Raw genomic sequence first — 20,575 nt, 5'->3', positions numbered from 1 at the left:
GCCTACCCTCTGAGCAACCACATGATGACACCAATCCGGAACCCCACCACACCACCCCAGGTAAGATACAACGCCGCTCATATTGCAACCAGGGCCATAGTGGAGCGCACATTCGGAGAGCTCAAGTCACGCTTCCGCTCCCTTGACCGCTCTGGTGGCAGCTACTCTATGCACCCCCAGTAGTGTGCAGGATCATTGTGGCAGCATGTGTCCTGCACAATGTTGCAACACGACAGGGCTTACCGATGGACATGGCGGTGCCCCCACATCCCCAACCACAGGCACAGGCACTGCACACGGTGGGGAAAGGGCACGTGGCGAGGCAGCCCGGACCCAGCTTGTGGCCACATTTTTCACCTAAACTCCCAACCCTGCGGAGTGCACACAGGCCTGGCACATACCAGGTGACAATCAATGATGACAAAGAGACAGTCAACTGTCACAACCTTACCACCCTGAGATTGTTGCCATGGAATTGCCACATTGTGTGCATCCCTAGCTACTTAAACACAAGCAATCCTGTGTGACCAAAAGGCACACATGCAAGGTGTGAATCACACAGACCTGAAAAACAGGCCATGACTATCACTGGTATGTCGCTCAAACCCTCCCAAACCACAACATGACATGGCAAGCAATAGCCATACACCAACACAGTACCAATAAGGTACACATTGCCATGTGAAAAATGTAAATTGGCATCAGACAATGATGCCTTACATGGAATCAGATGAAATGACTGACCAACAACCTCCCACCCAAAATAAGTCATACCCAAATGCATTCCAAAGGTTGTAGTTGTAACATAACAATGAATGCCTGTCTACATGCACAATGTGCATTGCAAAATCAACACTGCAGCTTCTGTGTGCCGTGTCCACCTCCTGCAACACACTGCTCAGTGCACAGCACAGTGAACAGCCATTGGGTGTGATGCACACCCTGAGCATCACATCTAAGCGACAAACTACATCAAAAAGCAAATTAGGCATGTACAGGATCCACAATTGTTCAAAGAACATGTGCTGCAGGGACATAGTGGGCACCAGAAGGCAAACAGAGTGTACATGTGGACATGGAAGGGTGGTTGTACATGTAGTGGATAATAGTGCGAGTGTGTGGGTCAGTAGGGACATGCACTCAACATATGCATGTGCAATCAAGTGACCATCAGTGTCCTCTACACATCACATGTGAACATTCACCATGTGTACACTCCAGCATGTCAAACCACAACTATCCTCTCACACCTGAAAGGTAAACACAACACATGAACAGGCACTGATCAGCAGAATACATCCTGTACATAGGATACCACAATTACAATGTCAGGGTGCCAATCAGACTGCAGGGCAAGGCAACTATCAACAACAAAACACCCCCCCTCACAAATCACCACGACCCACTGAACAACTGCACCTGGGTTATTCAGCCTCATCCTTTAATTTCATCTGGCCACAGGATCACCCTTCCCCTTTGTCACCATCTCCCACCTTGTGTGTAAAAAGTTGCCAGCACCCTCAGAGTCCACCTTGATTTGCAAAAGCACCAAATCCAAGAGAACTCAAAGCAGGCCAACACAGAAGCCAAGCAAATAGCCTGCAGGCAGGAAAATAAACCAGAACAGCCTCCAGTAGATGACTTGAAGTAGCAGTACGCCACAAAGGCCAAGTACTACCACAATGATGTTAACAACCACGGTAGCACAGTAAAACAATGTCACACCAGGATGTGTACCATGTGTGGTACATAACATAGAATGATGCACCATGAACGGATGTGTACTGTCAGAGCTCCCGTGCACAGGTGCAGGAGTGGCACGAACCGACCACCCCCACCGTGGTCTGGGTGCCTGCAAGGTCAACCTCACACAGGCCTCTGAGACCCTGGTGGGGAAGGAGGGTCAGGGGTATGCAGTCGGGACAGGCATTGGCATACTGGATAACCAGAATGAGGGGCAGGAGAGGGGAGTATGATTGACACGGGAAAGTAGGGAATGCACAAAATGTACTCACATTAACACATACGCAATTAGACCAACCATGTTCATCATGCACATAGCAGCAAATTACTCAAATGGAAGTCAAAGAGAAACTTATCTCTGGGGTGAGTGCTGGCCTCCTGCCTGCGCACTCTCAGGGCCGGTAACAGGAGCAGTTCAATGCTGCAAAGAGAGCCACAGTTAATAATCTGTGTGTGCCCAAAACACACAAACACACCACCAAATATGCCCCAAAGTAACAAACTACTCTACAAACAGACAATCGTGTGTGGATGCTTCGTACCCATACGTAACATTACCCCTGTGATGGTTCATACACAGTCAATGCAGTAAGTCAGGCGCCGCTGGGTGCGTGGCAAATGGAACACCAATGTGTCACGATTCACACAACATGCAATGTTCCCTGGGTAAGCAGACAGACGCATATAGCAAAGTATGACTTCAGAACAAGTCGTGTACCACCATGACCAAAAAAAAGTAGGCAGTGCATGTTGCAAATTCCACTCGGATATGAAATGCACTGGACCGGAGCATGTCCCTTGCAGTCTGTCCCTGTGAGCTGCTTCTTTCCATGTCTCGGAATGCTACATGGCTAATACAAGTGCCTCAATGGCCCATGGTGGACCGGAGGGTATGTGCCACTGCCCCTGCAAGTGCCCCAGACAACTTTTGCTATCAACTAGCCATCAGTCCACTAACACATCTGAGCTGTATTGTGAGCTTCAACACCAATATTTGTCCAAGCTCACCGTCAGTGCTGCTACTAAGCATGCATGTGCAACTGGCCTGGTGGAAGGTTTGCTGTGTTGTGACCCCACTGTGCTGCTCACCTTGCCTGGAGTCCCTTGAAACACGTTAGCAGTTTTCAGATGTATGATCGCAATCCCTGTGCCTCTGCTTGCGCACACATGCGCATGTCGGCACCACCAAACGTGTCCAGATGCCAGACGTCCAATGGCCCATGTCTCCTGGAAAAGGTGGTCTGGAGGCTCATCCCCCTGCAGAAAGGCCATGAAACACATGATTAATGCTTTCGATTCATCTGTGTGTGTCTCTCCAGGCATTTCATGACTGGACCATGTCAAAGACGTACATCAGAAATCACACCATCAGTCCGTCTTTCACAACCAAAGTGTGGAACACACAATCTACGGCATGAATTGCAACAAGCACATGTACAGTAAAGATAAGAAACATACTACACAATGCATAGCAATGAATGTACACATGAAACACCCCATCTAGCAAAAGAAGAACAGTGGTCAATTACACCCCAATCATCCCCACTAGGGGTGTCAACACAAGTTCCACAGCAGCAGACATGCCACATATATGACAGTCCAAAGCCCTTGCGTAATAGGCTGTTACACCGAACCATCCTTGCAAGCCCATGGATAAGGGAAGCAGAAGTGGCATATGTGAGTCAAGGACCCCAAGCAGCAAACACATACACAAGACAAGCTTGAAGGGCCCAGCTGGAACAGACAGTGTATGCTTTCAAAAGCCACAAAGCACCACACCGTCACATGAAAGCACAATAGACAAGCAATTTTAAACTATATTAACTAATTAAGCTAACTATGAAAAACCTACATTACCTATTTAAACTAACTATCAAACAGAAACTTAACTAACTAAACTAAAAGAAAAATAAAAAATGGCCACATAAGACCCGGGGGGGGGGGGGGGCACCCAGGAGGGGGGAGGTACAGGGTGCTGCTCAACACCCACATGCGATGATGCTGAGGAAAAAAAAAACCTCCATGGGCTCAACGCCTGCACAGCCCGACCTATGTAGGAGATAGATTGTCATCCGAGTCTGGCTCTTCCTGGAAAGGAGGACGTGGCACAGGAGCATGACCACGCGTAGCCACAGCTTGTCCCTCATCGGCAGCAAGTCTGCCGGACGGGTGAGCCTGGTTCTGTGTGGCGATGACACGTAGGTCTGCATGCAGAACCTCCCGTGATACACATGCTTCCTCTTGCAAGGTATCACGTGTAACACAGAGTTCCTCCTACAAGGCCTGGCTGGACAACCGCTGCACCTCCCGGCAAGCATGTAGCTCAGCCGAGATGGTACGCTCAAGCTGTGCAAACCTCTCCTCTGCCCGCTCCCTCTGGGACATCAGAAGGACACCCAGAGTGGATCTGAGGGAAGCATACTCCTCCCTCAGGGCCTCCATGTGTGCCTCTGCGTGAGCAGAAATTGCTTCACGCAGAGACAACATTTCAGCCTGGCGTGCCCTGTCTGAGGCCGCCATACCCAGCCTGAGTGAGCGGGCCGTGGACCGTGCCGCCTGCTGCTAGAGAAGCACCTGCCTAGCAGGGGGGAGCACAGATCGGGCCACACGCTCCATGCTCTCAGCAATGTTCTCCATTGCTGCCCCCTGGCATTCAGAATTGGCAGTAATGTCTTGCTCCCACTCAGTATACAGCTGTTGCGCGCAGCGACCGCGTTGCTGGGCTTGACCCCTGAGGGACCCAAGGACTGGGTGTCCTCGTTGTGTTGGCACCGCCCGCGGCTGCACGACTACATGCCCCCGTCGACGTGATGTCCCAGGCACATCAGTGACTGGTGTGGAGGGTGACCCTGCGTCCCGATCCACCACGGGCAGAGGTTCCAAGACTGTCTGACCCCTCAGTGCAGGTGTCACGGACAGAGGAGTGTCCACATCAGAATCACTCACCCCTGAAATATGCACCTGATGCTCATCCAACTCGACATGGTCGTCAGAGTGTTCATCAGGGTTGGACTCATAGGCAGCCAGAGACAAGATGGACTGTAGCACTTGGGGGTTTTCGTGGCCTACCACCCCACGTCCCCCACTTGTGCTGGGTTGATGTAGTGATAACAACCCTGTGCCTGGCATGACACCATCCTCCCGCTCCATTGCGTCATCAACTGAAAAATAGAGAGGAAAAAGGTCACTACACATGTTAGAAGCACACAACACACATACACACCGACACCAAACACATCAGGCAGACATGTGACACACAAAATAGAACCTGGTATGAATGCTGGGTAAACTTGAAATTGCTTCTGTGATTAGACCTGTGGCAGTTTGCACTGAAGTGGGTCTATGCAGAGCAGCAAATATGTATGTTGCTCACTATCTACATGTACAAGGAACTCATGGTGTGTGTCAGAAAAAGTGAAGGCAGTGCAAGGTCAACTTCAGGCATCACGTGCAATGTGCATTCAATCAGTAGCATGTCTACAAGCAAACCACCCCTCCCCCAACTGCAAAAGCAGGGATGCCTAGCATGGTATGAAAAGGCTGACCATAGACCTGTGTATTGACAGACAGTGTTGACTAGCATCAACAGCATCATGTGAGTCAAGTGACAACACAGCAAATGATGATGGGACAGTAAGCAGGACACATGATGAAACCTCTGGAGTACACCCACGTGTGAAGAAGACACTACACCAGTTGGACAGAGTCATTGGCCATTAAACAGCCTGAGGCCTGTGACCCACACAGATTGTCAGACCATAAACATGTGTGCAAAGCAGTACTGAGCCACAGTTGACATGGGAAGGCAAATGAAATGCCATGCAATGTAGGTCATCCAGGACTTGTATTACAGTGATCATCCAGTCATGGACACATAGGGGCATGCGTGGAATGCACATGGAGCATGAATGGGCACTCATGTCCCTGCGGGGCATCTGACCGCTGCACAGTCCAAGTGAGACACCCTGCATCAAGTACTAAGGATGTATCACACAGCATATGTCTGGCAGATTGGCCGCTGGATGTTAGCATGTACACAGGAGGCATGAACAGGGAAGTACCCAACAGCAATATTGTAGCAGACCAGTGCTAAGGTGGAATTGGGGGGCAGAGCGGGGGGTTGAGGGGCAAGGGAGCATGCCTACATTGAGTACCCGCTTGCAGGCAGAGGACACATGCACGTCACTCATGCTATGCACAGTCCCTGGGCTGAGAGGAAGGACACCCCACGCTACATACAGAAGTGCCAGAGGGGCATACTGTTAACCAACATTTGAGTAGGGTGCAATAGTGGTGATGCAGACAGTCCCCGTCTGCTCCACATGTCCACCATCCAGCAGAGTAGACATGCATCAGGGAAACATTGCATTACTTTCACATCAGAACCATGTACATGTGACATGTAGTGGCAGTCATGCACAACACATCACACAAGTAAAGCACACACGTCCTCAACAAACACGCATCAACACTCACTGGACTGGGCATCAAAGTCCAACATCTCTCCCACTCAATCGACCGATTCAGATGGTATGAACTCTGCAACGAGTGACTCATGCGAAATGAGGTCTTCCTCCTCTAGTGCAGGCCCACTGCCAGTCACCAGAGTCAAGTTGTAATTTGAGGCACGCTTAGCCTTAGCACTGCGTTTGAGGTCATTCCAACGCTTTTTGCACTCTTGCGCCGTGTGCACCTCATGGCCGAATGCACTCACATGTTCCGCAACTTGCTTCCAGTGGGTATCACGGTGGGCAGCCGTAGTCTGACAATTAGCACCCACTAGCATGTCACGGCTGTGGTCCCGCGCGTAGTCCACGAGGAAGTCCAGTTCCTGTTTGCAGAAAGGCTTCTTCCTCGACGTGCCGGAGGTTGTGGCTGTGTGTGGGGTCCCAGCATGTGCTGCAGGTGCAACCTTCCTCCTCTTGGATTGTGGCGCAGACCCTGGCTGGCTAATGCCACCCTGATCAGTATGGCCAGTGGGCTCGGTGGATTGAGCCAAGGGAGTGGCAGGTGGAGGGACGACCAAAGTTGTGTCAGTGGCAGCTGGGTGCCCTCTAATGGACCCTGCGCAGCAACCTCCGCTGTGGCAGGGTCATTGACCGCAACTGTCCGGGTTGGCAGACTCACAACTGGGGTGTTGTTGGGTGCATCTGCCCCTGCAATTGCCAACACCCAGCTGTTCGGGGCAGCAGATGACATAACTGCCCCAGGGACACGTGTCTTGGTCAGGGCAGCCCTGTGTGCCCCTACGGTTTCCCTCCTGGCCTGTTGGAAATCTTCCAAGGGCTCTTCAAGTGCAAAGCAGCCTGCGCTGGCAGACCCTGAGCCTGGGTGGTGGTGTCCACAACTGCACCTGCAGCTACCACTACCCTTGGACCCGTGGCAGTCGATGAAACGGACTGCCGGGTCACACGGGCGCCAGTGCCAGATGCAGAAGCTGCATCTCCCGGAACCACAGGGGGTGGTGGCATGACTGCACCGACACATAGCACAACATCGTGCTCAAGAGGCGCACCCCTGCCTCTTGCCCCTCCGCGGCCACCCTGGACACCCTGGAGTCCCCCTACTCCCTGGTCAACCCGGCCATGTCCCCGACCAAGCCCGCCACGAGGAGGACGCCGAGCTGAGGCACCCCACATCTTTGGTGGCCTCCCAACCATGGCACAGATGTAGTAGTGCTGGCACAGATGGAGTAGTGCCAATGGGAGGTGTACACCACAATTGACCTGGGCAATTGAGGTGAAGGGGGTGGGATGCAAGATGTTAACAGCCACCCTGCACCTGCAAGGCTGTATGTGACCCCGGTGATGTAGTGACGGGTCACGCAATGCTCAGGCACCCGAAAACTGCAGTAAAACTGTGCACGCAACCCTGCAGCCTACGTGCATGGAATCAACCTCCCGCAGTACGTGGTGGCGCCCAGTAACACGAAAAACGCGTACAGTGGGACACGCAGGCTACTATGACCTCGAAAACGGGTGCGATACACAGGGGCACCCGCAGTGGGAAAAATAGCGTGCGCAACTCACCGTCTGACTAGCGCGATGCAGAAAAACACACATAGCCAATACCCCTGCCAAAAGAAGAGATACGTCCTTCATAGCTGTGAAGTTGTGATGGCGCGTGAAACAACACGAAGCAGCAACACACGTCGGTCTCCACGAAAGGCAGTTACAGCGAACTGCTGGCCCCGCTCACCTTTAACCCGTGCTGAGGGAAACGCCCTTTCCTCGGATTACACGCATTCACACGCAGACGTGCGTTTTTTTCACGCGCACTGAACCACTATGCCCACGTCACGAGGGAAATGCCCACGCGAGTCACGTCACAGAAGCGCTCACGCGCTAAGGGCCTTTGGTCCAATGAAACCGCATACATGTGCTGATGCGCTTACGCGCAAAGGGCCTTTCCTCGAATTACACGCTGACGTGCAAGATTTTCACGTGCCAAATCACTCTGTATCAAGCTGGCCACGCAACAACACACGGAAGACCACGCTCCTGCCCAGAAGGCCGAATTACTGCCCCCCAGAGCCCTGAGCACGCTCCCACCTGCCATCTGCTGCTGCCTGACTGCCTGTTGCCCACGTGCCCTGCTATTTGCTGCCTGCACGTCAGCCAGAGGTGCAGTTGCTGTGACCACCCCTGCTGGAACCGAAGACTCCCGACTGGGATACCATCGCTCCACAGCCCAGCCCCAGGACTCAGTTGCCCACCCACTCCTGCCTCTGGGATTGCCATGTCGGGTACAACACCATCTGGCACCACTGGCAACCCCCAGCCAGAGAGGCAGAGAGCCACCAGCTTCAGTGCCAGGGAAATTGGTGTCCTGGTGGAGCAAGTCCTGGGGCAGTATGATGCCCTCTTTGGAAGTTTACGCGCCGACAATGACGGACGGACCAGGATCTGGATGGACATCGTGACTGCCATCAACGCGGAGGGGGTGGCAGTCCGTGACTTACACCATGTCAAGAAGCGCTGGGAGGACTTCAGGCCCAGGACCCTCAACAAGGCCCGGTGCCTCTTGAAGGCAGCAGATTCCAAGGGCCACCTGTCCGACCACCAGATGAGGGTCCTGGAACACATATGCCCAGATCTCCACGTCCAGGTCCTTGAGAGGCAGACCCGTCTGGAGTCGAGCGGTAAGTGTACATGCATACTGACTGGATGCTGTGCGTGTGGTGGTGTGCCAGTAGTGTGCAGGTTGCACATGTGTTTTCCCAGGGCCATGGAGGGATGTGTATGAACAGGGGCGAGAGGCTGCCACATGTGAGTCCTCTTAGGTGTGAGACACGTCGATGGTGTATCTGTTGGTAAGCATGCGATGCAAATGCAGGTGTAGTAGCACACATGTTTGAATTTCTGTGTATGTACGTTGGCATGGTTGTGTTGTCACACATGGATGGTGGTTCCTGCTGCATGTATCTGCACTGTGTACATGTGCATGTGTGTGTATTTGACAAGTGTGCAACTGTGATGCAACATGGATGCACGTGACACTGATATGTAGAAGGCTGAATGCCAGATGTGACATGGATGGCGATCGCATCACTGCGACAGTTGGAGGAGATGTGGACATGCATGTAAGTGTGGTGGCGTGTGTGCATGTCTAGTGCACTCCCTGTGTTTCATGTGATGTCAGGCTCACCTTCGGCTGTTCATGCTGTTGTATGTGTATGGATGTTGCTGCCTGGTGCAATTTTGCTGTGGAAATGCTCATGTGTGTGAGTTGAAATTACATGTGTGTCGTGGAGTGTGATGCCATGTCTGAAGTTTGACACTGCCACTCATGTGCAACTGTCATGTGTGTATCAGTCCATTGTACAGTGCCCTGATGTCTGTGTTTTATCTCTCCCTGTCTGCAGCGTCAACTGATGAAGAGGGCGGAGACGCAAGGCCCGGCTCCCCTCACAGATTGTCATCTCGTCGGGGACTGAGGAGTCTGGTGCCGCGTCCCAGGCCGCAGCTGCCGAGGGTAGGTCGAAGAGGCAGAGGTTGGAGATGGACTCCTCGGCAGCAGAAGGGGTGGCTGAGACCCCACAGGGTCCAACGGAGGAAGATGGCACGGAGTCATTCAGGTTGGTGGGGGGTTAGGTGGAGGAGGAGGCCGCGGAAGGGACACACACAGGGTCTGGAGGTGGGGATTCCACTGATGCTAGTGGTGCAGTGTAGGGGCAGGGACAAGAGGCAGCACAGGCAGCCGCGCAGGTGCCTGTGTGTAATCCTGTGTGTAATCCTGTCCCTGATCCTGTCACTGCATCATCTGGCACCAGCAGGGATGCCTACGTCCAGACCCGTTTTCAGGGAGGGGATGAGCGCACAAAAACTGACCTTCCTCTCCCTGCAGACGTGGCTATCCGGGACCGTGTTGAGCCTGTCCTGAGTGGGATAGCGTTGCATCAATGGGGCATGCGAGGTGACCTGCAGTCTTTTCGTGGAGAGACTGCACGTCGTCTTGCATGCCTCTTTGACCACGTTGACCTACTGGGACAGGTCACTGGTGCTGGATTCCTCTGTGTGCTGGACCTTCTTGCGACCCCCTCCTTACCTGAACCCCCTACGCGCCAGTCGTCCTCCATGCCATCTTCCCACCCATGTGTCACCTGGGCACCCTGTGGAGCTGCCCCTGACCCAGCGGCCAGGCTGGTGGAGGACACATTCCTGCCACAGTCGGGAGTCGGACGTCCAGCAGGGGTGGCCACCACGACAACTGCACCCCAGCAGGAGGAGGACATGCAGGCAGCAAGAGCCAGGGTGCAGGCACAGGCACAGGCACAGTAGCAGCAACATGGTGAGAGCAATGATGGTTCGGGGCCTTCAACATCGGAGGGGCAGGCATCGGCCATAGGGCAGGAGGACCCCGGATTTCAAGTGTCTTCCGTGTGGCAGTTGTTGGGCCACGCCATAGATGCGGAGCGGCAGCGGGTGGAAGAGGCACGGCTCACAATGGTCAGGGCGGCGAACTCCATGCGGAGGGCCCTGAGGCAGGCCGAGTGCCTCGAGGCAATTCGCAGGGAGTTGGAGGTGAACATTTCGTCGTCCCTGCCAACCTTCGGGCCATGGAAGAGGACCGCCTCCAGGACATTGAGCGGGAGTTCGATGATGCCCTGGCCCGGGACATTAAAAAGTGAGCCGTCGGATTAGCCTGCTGCCATTGTAAATAGTTAGATAGTGTTAGGTTTCCTTTCTGTTTTTGTTTATTTTGGGCCGCTTGGACAATGCACCACATTTTTGTATATAGTTCATTATTTGCTAGGGTTTTATGTATGATTGGTGATTTGTATATAGTTGAACATTGGATGTTTCTCATTTTTATTTTTATTTCACCATGGCACAATGGATTTCATATATTGTTTTTCCCTTGGATTTGCTTTGTTGGACTGAGAGTTTGGACAAATTTTAATTTGGATTTCTTTGGATTCTGATTTCATATTTTGTATTTTTTTCCGGACATGGTGCATTTGATTTATTATTCCCATTATTGATTTTTTAATTTTCATTACATTCATGTTGTGTTCAATACATTTATGTTTCATACTTCGATGTGTGGTATTCTCTCATTGGTTTCATGCATGTCATGATATGGGTTTTCACATTCACTTGCACCCATTGTGTCTGTGTGACGGACATGTGTTCATGTACATAATTGCCATTCGGGTTGTATCATGTAATGGCCATTTCTCTGTGGGTGGATGCAATACTTGTTTGGGTCTTTGGGCTGGGGTGGCGTGGGGTGTGGTGTGGGTGGCCATGAGGCCCATGATTGAGGATCGTGCTGGGGGACATGAGTGTGGGCCTGCTGGCAGGTGCCCCTGACTGCTGGGGGGTGGGGGTGCTGGGGGACATGAGTGGGGGCCTGCTGGCAGGTGCCCCTGACTGCTGGGGGTGGGGGTGCTGGGGGACATGAGTGGGGACCTGATGGCAGGTGCCCCTGACTGCTGGGGGGTGGGGGTGCTGGGGGACATGAGTGCGGGCCTGCTGGCAGGTGCCCCTGACTGCTGGGGGGTGGGGGTGCTGGGAGATGTAGTGGGACATGAGTGGGGGCCTGCTGGCAGGTGCCCCTGACTGCTGGGGGTTGGGGGTGTTGGGGGACATGAGTGGGGGCCTGCTGGCAGGTGCCCCTGACTGCTGGGAGGTGGGGGTGCTGGGGGACATGAGTGGGGGCCTGCTGGCAGGTGCCCCTGACTGCTGGGTGTGGGGGTGCTGGGGGACATAAGTTGGTGATCACTAGTGCAAGGTGATATGTGGCTTGGCTGGGGGGCATGCCCATGGTGGATGGTCTGCCTGCGGGACATGACCAGGGGTGCAGGGTAGTACCCTGTGGTGTGGGATGCCTGCAGGGGCCGTGGAGGGTGTAGAGGGAACACCTGGGAGGACCCACACTGCCAATTCACGTGTAGGACTCCCCACGCACCCCTGAAATTCACGTACCCCGCTCTGACAGCAAAATCGAGTGTGAAACTTCCTGCGAAGCCCAGTTATTCACGTACCCCACTCGCACAGGGCATTTTGCGTGTGAAACTTCCCGCGTACCCCAGGAATGCACGTACCCCGCTCGCACAGGGGATTTCGTGTGTGAAACTTCCCGCACACCCCCGAAATACACGTTCCCCTCTCCAATCGCGTGTGAAACTTCCCGCGCACCCCAGGAATACACATACCCCACTCGCACAGGGCATATCGCATGTGAAACTTCCCACGCGCCCCAGGAATACACGTACCCCACTCGCACAGGGGTTTTCACGTGTGAAACTTCCAGCACACCCCCGAAATACACGTTCCCTCTCCAATCGCGTGTGAAACTTCCCGCGCATCCCAGGAATACACGTACCCCACTCGCACAGGGCCTATCGCATGTGAAACTTCCCGCGCACCCCAGGAATACACGTACCCCACTCGCACAGGGGATTTCATGTGTGAAACTTCCCGCGCACCCCCGAAATACACGTTCCCCTCTCCAATCGCGTGTGAAACTTCCCGCGCACCCCAGGAATACATGTACCCCACTCACACAGGGGATTTCGCGTGTTAAACTTCCCACAAACCCCTGTTATACACGTACCCAGCTCCAATCGCGTGTGAGACTCCCCGTGCAGCAGGGTACGTGTATTCGGAGGGGTGCGCGGGGAGTTTTACAGGCGCTTTCGTGGTTGGGGGCCTGTGCGACATGTACGGGATTTGTGCGCTGTGCATGGCGTACGGGGAGGGGTTGGGGGCATAGCTGACACTGCCATGATCAGGGCCATAGGGAGGGGCCCTCTACCTTTAGGGTGCTGCTGACACTGCTCTAATAAATGTGCTGGAGGCAGGGGTCATGCTGGGGGGAAGCTGCTTGGCTCTTTATTGAAGCAGTCACATGATGTTGCACCAATTGTCATGGCATGAGCCGCGGGCATGGCTAAAAGTCTGAGAGCGAGACAGGCAGCTGGTGGCTTGGCAGCACATTGCAAAGGGTGAGTGTGTAAGGTTGGATCTGAGGCAGGAGTGGGCCGTATATCTGCAGTTAAAGCCCACTCTGGCCCCATTGTTGTCAATTGAACAGCCAAAGGCTCCCCAATAATTCCCTCATGCATCCGGGGACCAAGTTATAGGCTCAAGCAAAACGAGGGTCTTAAGGTCAGGCATTGGCACTGTTACTGTCCCATTAAGCCTGTCGGGCATACTTATTGCTATTAGCACCTATAGTTTATAAACCTGGTTTCTGAAAGCAAGAAATGTGTTTGAAAGGGTAGGTCACGCATTCACCACAACCCTTTTTGCAAACAAATTCTCACCCAACATGACTGCCATGGAAATGGAAGGCGTGCCCCCCAGGGTGGCCTGGGGCATCTGAGGAACAGTGCGTCGGCTCCACAATACCAATGGATAAGTGGGAAGGGCAACCAGACAGGAGGCAGCAAACATGGAAGAAATGGAAAAAGCCTGTTTTCTCTCCACCATATATGCATCCCACTGAGGCCGCAATAGGAATGGGGGGGGTGGCAATGAAGAGTGACAACAGCCAACCTTCCTGCACACATCACTCATGCAAATTAGGTGATAATGACATTTTATTACATAAAGTATAAGTAACAACACAGGAAAGGTAGACATACATGGCAGTGATGTGATTGGCTATAAGACCATAGGAATGCTATTCCTCAGTAGATGCTGTTAAGAAAGCTCAGTCAAGTACTTCCTCAGTTGTATGTAACAGACAAGTCAAAGGTTCACCTGCAATAGCTAGCACTATACACTGTGAAAATCAAGTTATTATTATTACTAGATTGGTAAGTGAGCTATTGGGGTATTTTTATGTCATGTGGGCTTCTCCAGCATGTCCACTCCACTCACATTTTCTGTCCGAATTTATGGTATGGCATGGGAGCTTCTGTGTGTGTTCATCTGTTAAGGTAATGTGTCACCAGGATTCAACATGTATAAAGCACAACCTCAGCACTCACAGCTGTCTCTCGTTCATTAATACAGTATTGTGTGATGGTTGTGGGTCTGAGTACAAGGGAAGTTGTCGCGGATGGGAAATGTTTTTGGACCCCTCCTCAACAACTGTTCTGGTGCAGGTAGTAGGTCATGAGCATAGTGTTGTCTGGTGGTTATGGTTTCCCCACAGGGTATGTAGGGAGAATGTTTTCTTGTGACCTTTGCAAAGCCATAAGTGTGTGAATATTAGTAGGGCCAAGTGCACTTTATTTGTACGTGTGTGTTTACATATATACACATTCATTACAGGGCCTGCGGTAGCGGCCCTGTAGTAATGGTTAAGTTGCTAAACCCATAGGAAGAGCACTTTTTGGGTGGCTTATAACTTGGCGGCCCCCCCAGACGAATCCTGAGGAAACCTTGCAAAAAATGTACATGGCCACTTCAAATCGATCCTGAAAAGTTTGGTGAGATTTCGTCAAGGGGGGGGTAAAGTTGTAGGGGGGGTCTCAAAATGTGTGTTTTTTTTTGATAGACACAATGGCAAAATGATTTGATCCCAAAATCATGCTTTTGCAAATATGATGTAAATCTGTAATTATTTTTTTTTGAAGACCAAAAAAGTAGGTTAAAAGAAATTTGTGGTATCTGACATTTGTGATGTCATCTTTGATGTACCGGGTATTAGTCTTAGCGGTGCACGGTGGTGGTGCGAGTTATGGTTGCTTAGTTTACCATAACTGGCGAATTTCAGGGGTTTTTCGCTTTTACTTGTAACCATAACATCCCTTTAACAAAGTTTTTTCAGTGAATTTCAAAGGTTTTTATTAGTGCAACTTAACCATAATGTCCCCTTAACCTATTTTTTTCATTGAATTTCATAGTTGTTTATTAGTGCAACTTAACCATAATGTCTCTTTAACAAAGTTTTTTCATTGAATTTCATAGGTTTTTATTAGTCCAACTTAACCATAACGTCCCTTTAACAACGCTTTTTCAGTGAATTTCATGTTTTTTTACCAGGGCATGATAATTTCCTACTATTTCAACTAGTTTTGCATCCGTAGACGTTTACAAACATCTGCCTTCATTGCGGACCTTCCGGGCAGTGCCACATGACCATGCACTGGCGCGCAGCATGATGATGTGTCCAAGAATCTGTCCGTACTTCACGATAAGCTTCGCTGACAGTTCGGAACTGCATTTTCTACTGATCTAGGAACTTTCAACTTCAAAATGTCCATTGCATAGCTCCAACACCTATTCCTACTCATTATCCATCTAGTACACAGTACATTCTTTTAGCAAAACTTCTATTTATTTTAAAATGGCATCAGCTAATGCCATCCCTCCTCCCCAAGTGCCACCACCACTGCTGTAATCAAGGAGCATGAGAAACACTGCCCCCTACCTTAGAAATAACATACGCACAACATTTTGCCCTGTCCACCTACCACTCCATATTAGTGTATGGGGCCTCTTCCCTCATTTCCCTCCCCACCGTTCATCTTAGCTCTCCTGCCAAAAAAAAGATACATCCAAAAACAACAATAGAAATGTTCCTTTAGGAACCACGTTTCACAGTTAAAAAATAGAACTAAAAAACACGTATAGACTCCATCTACTTTATATTTCTCAATAAAGTACATAGACTCAATAAGATTTTCCAACATTTCCATTTGCATTTTGTGTTATGTTAATGGGAATATTGTGGCATTCATCCTCCGTTCCAGGGACTGGAATGGTGGATACCGGCCCGGCAGCCCAAGTTATCAGCCTACGCGAAGCGAGGGTGGATAACAAGGTCTCTGGAGCATTATCCCCCCACTGCAGCCCCTGTAATGGAGATGATGGCCATTAACACCCTAGGTTCCCAAAGCGGGGGGTGCTAAAAAAATAGGATTTTTCTTCCTACACCGGGACTCTGCGGCATCCCGGTGTAGGAAGGAAAATCCATTTCCAAAATGGCCACCATGAAAAGGGAAGGCAGGGTTCCATACAGGGCCCCTCTTCGCTTTCCATGGCAGCCTGCAGAAGGCAAAAAGAGAACTCTATGACCATATTACCATGAGCACATTTTTCTTCCTTTTCAAATCTATCCCAATTTCGAATAACTTTACCACAAAGCCAGTCCCAGATGGACATGGCCACTTTAACCCCATGTTTTGTCCCTCTTGGTCATGGCCAGTAGCCAGAATGTCCGGATCATGACCTTACCCGGACAATCTGGCCACTGCACATGGCCACAGGCTACACCTCGATCACCAAAGGTATATCACTATTTTTTGTACCTACATTATGACACTTGTCAAAAAATAAAACATGGGCACATTTGCAAAACCATGCTTTCAGGTCCTTCTCAATGCTCCTTGCACAAGTTTGCTGGTAATCCACCCATGTTTTATTTTTTCAAAAGTGTCAAATGTATGCACATACAGTCGTCATATAACCTAGCCCCCACTTGACAAAATCCATTCAGACTTTACGAAAACATTTATATCTAGATGTATAATCTTTTTGCAAACCTTTGTGTAGATTTGTCAAATGGCACCACATTTATAAGCCTTTACAATATGATGGGACCGGCCTCTAATTCTTCCCCCTCTTTACAAAATCCCACCAAACTTCGCACAAGCATGTATATCTAGATATATTATCAGTTTGCCAAATTAAGGGGGTAATTCATAGAATTCAGTGCACAAGTGGCGCACGCGGCTGGCGCACAGCGTGCGCGTGCGACAACCTGTGCCAGCCGTGTGCGCCAAAATCCATTTCCACGCACAGCGTATTCATTGATTTTAACATCCATTACCAGCCGTGGCGCAGAGTGGTGCAGCGACCTTGCAGCAGCGCCAGTTACGCCCCCAGCCCCTCCCCGTGCGCCATGTACAGCACACAAATCCTGTACATGGCGCACAGGCCAGTGGACCAGCATACAGGCCCCCAACCATGAAAACGCCTGTAAACCTCCCCGCGCACCTCTCTGAATACACGTACCCCGCTGAGCGGGGAGAATCACACGCGATTGGCCCTGTGCGAGCAGGGTACGTGTATTTCGGGGGTGCACAGGAAGTTTCACACACGATTGGCCCTGTGCGAGTGGGGTACGTGTATTTCGGGGGTGCGCGGGAAGTTTCACACGCAATTTGCCCTGTGCGAGCGGGGTACGTGTATTTTGGGGGTGCGCTGGAAGTTTCACACGTGATTGGCCCTGTGCGAGCGGGTTACGTGTATTTCGGGGGTGCGCCGACTCATGTCACCCAGCACCCCCACCCCCCAGCAGTGAGGCTCAGGCCCCGACTCATGTCCCCCAGCACCCCCACCCACCCAGCTTTGACGGGCACCTGCCAGCAGGCCCCAACTCTTGTCCCCCAGCACCCCCACCCACCCAGCATTGACGGGCACCTGCCAGCAGGCCCTGACTCATGTCCCCCAGCACCCCCACTGACCCAGCATTGACAGGCACCTGCCAACAGGCCCCGACTCATGTCCCCCAGCACCCCCACCCACCCAGCATTGCCAGTGGTTAAGATTCAGTCTAAACCTTCCAGCCATCACCTCTTTGTTTTTGCTTTGTCACCCCGAGTGGGACGGGTATGCCTAGACGTGGGTCCAGTGCCTGCTGGGCCTAGAGACCCAAGCTACTCCTCACTGATGAGCCCCAACAAGGGTGAAACATGTTTGGGGATGCGTGTGGTCTCGTGCAGAAGGGATGTGACCTAGCAGTTCGGGCTGGACTTCCCCTTTTGGGGTGGGGCCAAGCCTGATTTGCATATGGTCTTTCCCCTTCTGTAATGGCTTGGCAGGCGAAGAACAATGGTCTGGAGGGTTGCCCCGAGCAATGCCAGTGGTTAAGATTCAGTCTAAACCTTCCAGCCATCACCTCTTTGTTTTTGCTTTGTCACCCCGAGTGGGACGGTGTCATGATGCCTACCTCTAAGGAGCCAGGTCCAACCCAGCAACCCCAGAGGCAGGCATCATTCCCCCCAGGGAAGTGCCAGCGGGCCCAAGCTGGGGTCCTTTGGACACAGTCCTGGCGCCTTTGGCGCCAGGCTCATGTTGGACCCCTGTCCTGGCGCCTTAGGCCTTAGGCGCCAGGCTCATAAAGCTAGACAAGTATTCAAGTGTTTTAATGTGCACTTACCTGATGCAGACCACGCTGCTACATCCAGGCCCCCTTGAGGCCTGAATGGAACTACTTTACCTGTGGGACTACTTTCCCCTGGGTGTGGTCGGGGAAGGATACATACCTGATCGGTGGAAGGATACATACCTGGAACTTCTTCCAAAGCTATTTAAACCACGCCCGATCAGCAACTCACGCTTCGCGTTGTTCTCCTCCTCGCAGCTGGACGCTCACCGTGTCAGCTCCTGCATCTGGACTTCAGCCACGCCTGTCAGCATCCTGGGTCACCTGCTAAGAGAGAATTGGAGAGAAAGAAGACCTTACCTGCTAAAGCTGCATCACGGAGACATCACTCCGACAATCCTGAAAGGGAAGACATCATTTTAAAAGCATTTCGCTTCGATCGCTGCAGCGCTGCATTTCACTCACCTTTCCTGGGCACCTCCATCTTCAGCAGCGATCATCCGGATCCGCAGCTACTTCCCAGAGCCTAGAGAGAAAAAGACAAGAACACAAGGTGAGAGAAGGAAGGGAATAGGAAAAGCTCAGTTTCCTTCTACGGCTTACCTGTTGGGTCATTCCCATTTCATTTCGGGTCCTGCCGCTTCATGGCATTCCGGACCCCGGCCCCTATGGGGAAAAAAGACAAAGACATCGAATGAGCGAATGCAAAGACATTACCCGAACGCTCATCCAGAACTTACCTATCATTTACTGGAACTGCACGTTTCACTTCGGGTCGGCGCCATATCTCTGGCATTCCGAACCCAGGCCCCTAAGGGGAAAAAGACATAAGCGTTAGCGCTTGCTGCAATAAGTCAATGAACATTATTATTAAGCTTGAACTTTTTGAACTTGCTACAGAACTCTTACAGCGCCTTACCTGAATAGTCAAACTTATTTGAACTCCCATCAAACCTCAATCCAGTGAAGTAACTGGGTTTCAACGCGCCCCTGCATCAGAAGCAGGATGGAGAACTCATCCTTCCAGACCCTAAGGTGAGACTTCACGGGGAATCGAGGAAGGGTATCGTGGAGGGTTGGAAGGGGGTGGGAGGCTTGAGTATTATTCCGTCAGTGGGTAATACTCCCTTTTCACGCACAGGGGAATATTCCTGCGAGCCAGAGAGTCCATCTTCAGAGCCCTGCGCTTCACCATAGAAGAAGCATCAGCACTCGAAGCCAGACCTGCGCCTCCGTGGGAATCAGGTGAGCGTGACAGAACGCGAAGCCTTACCACAATTTCCCACCCGGGCGCTATGGAGACTTCCGAGACAGATCAGCTGGCCCAGCTTTTGGGGGAATTACGGGCAGAAGTGCACTCAGCCCGCCAGGAGACTAACGCTCTCAAAAGAGAACTGATCCTATCCAAGGAAAGAACAGATGACTTGGCCAAAAGGTTATTGCAGGCCCAGGCAGGGCACACTCCTTTACCTAATTCCGGAGGTACTTCCACATCAATGGGTTTGAATAACCCGGTACAAATCAATCTACCTGGACACATGCCTTTGGCCCCGCCTGAACGTTTTGCGGGGGATCCCAAGAAATATGCCGTCTTTATGAACCAATGTCGTTTACACTTTCTATGCAGACCCGGGGCCTTCCCTAATGACCAGACCAAGGTAGCCTTTATACTATCTTACCTCAGTGGCAGTGCTGCCGATTGGTCTATTCCATTGGTAAATCAGGATGATCCCATTCTCCAGAATTTTCAGGGTTTCCAGGCCAGCATCGAAAGATTGTTTGCTCGACACTCTCAAGGACAGGCCCTTGATAACAAACTGCTATCCTTACGACAAGGTAATCAGGATCTCCTGTCCTACGTTGCCACCTTTAATAGACTGGTTGTGGAAACTGGATGGCCAGAAAAGAAAAGGATCACATTGTTTCATCGAGGCCTGCGCGGAGAGCTTAAGGATGTTCTAGCTCAGATAGTAGATCCACCCCAGGTCTGCGCAGACTACATAGACTTGGTGGTTCAACTTGATCACAGACTTCAAAATAGAAAAGCAGATCGGTTCAAGCACGAAACCCGAGTACCGATCAAAACCCACGCTAACTCCAAGAGTACCGACGTATCCGAACCTATGCAAATCGGCAGTGTTAAAGGAACATTAACGCAGAAGGAACGAGAGAGAAGGCGGCAAATGCAACTTTGTCTGTATTGCGGGACTTCCGGTCACTTTCTTCGAAATTGTCCGGTTAAACCACCTAAGAAGGTGGTTGGAGCCACTGATAACGATTTTTTGACACCTGACTCGGGAAACGACCTAGCCCGACAAGCGTA

This window comes from Ambystoma mexicanum, chromosome 5q, assembly GCF_040938575.1.
Source record: "Ambystoma mexicanum isolate Mex_15411 chromosome 5q, UKY_AmexF1_1, whole genome shotgun sequence".
NCBI lineage: Eukaryota > Metazoa > Chordata > Amphibia > Caudata > Ambystomatidae > Ambystoma > Ambystoma mexicanum.
This window is presented reverse-complemented; position numbering follows the sequence as displayed.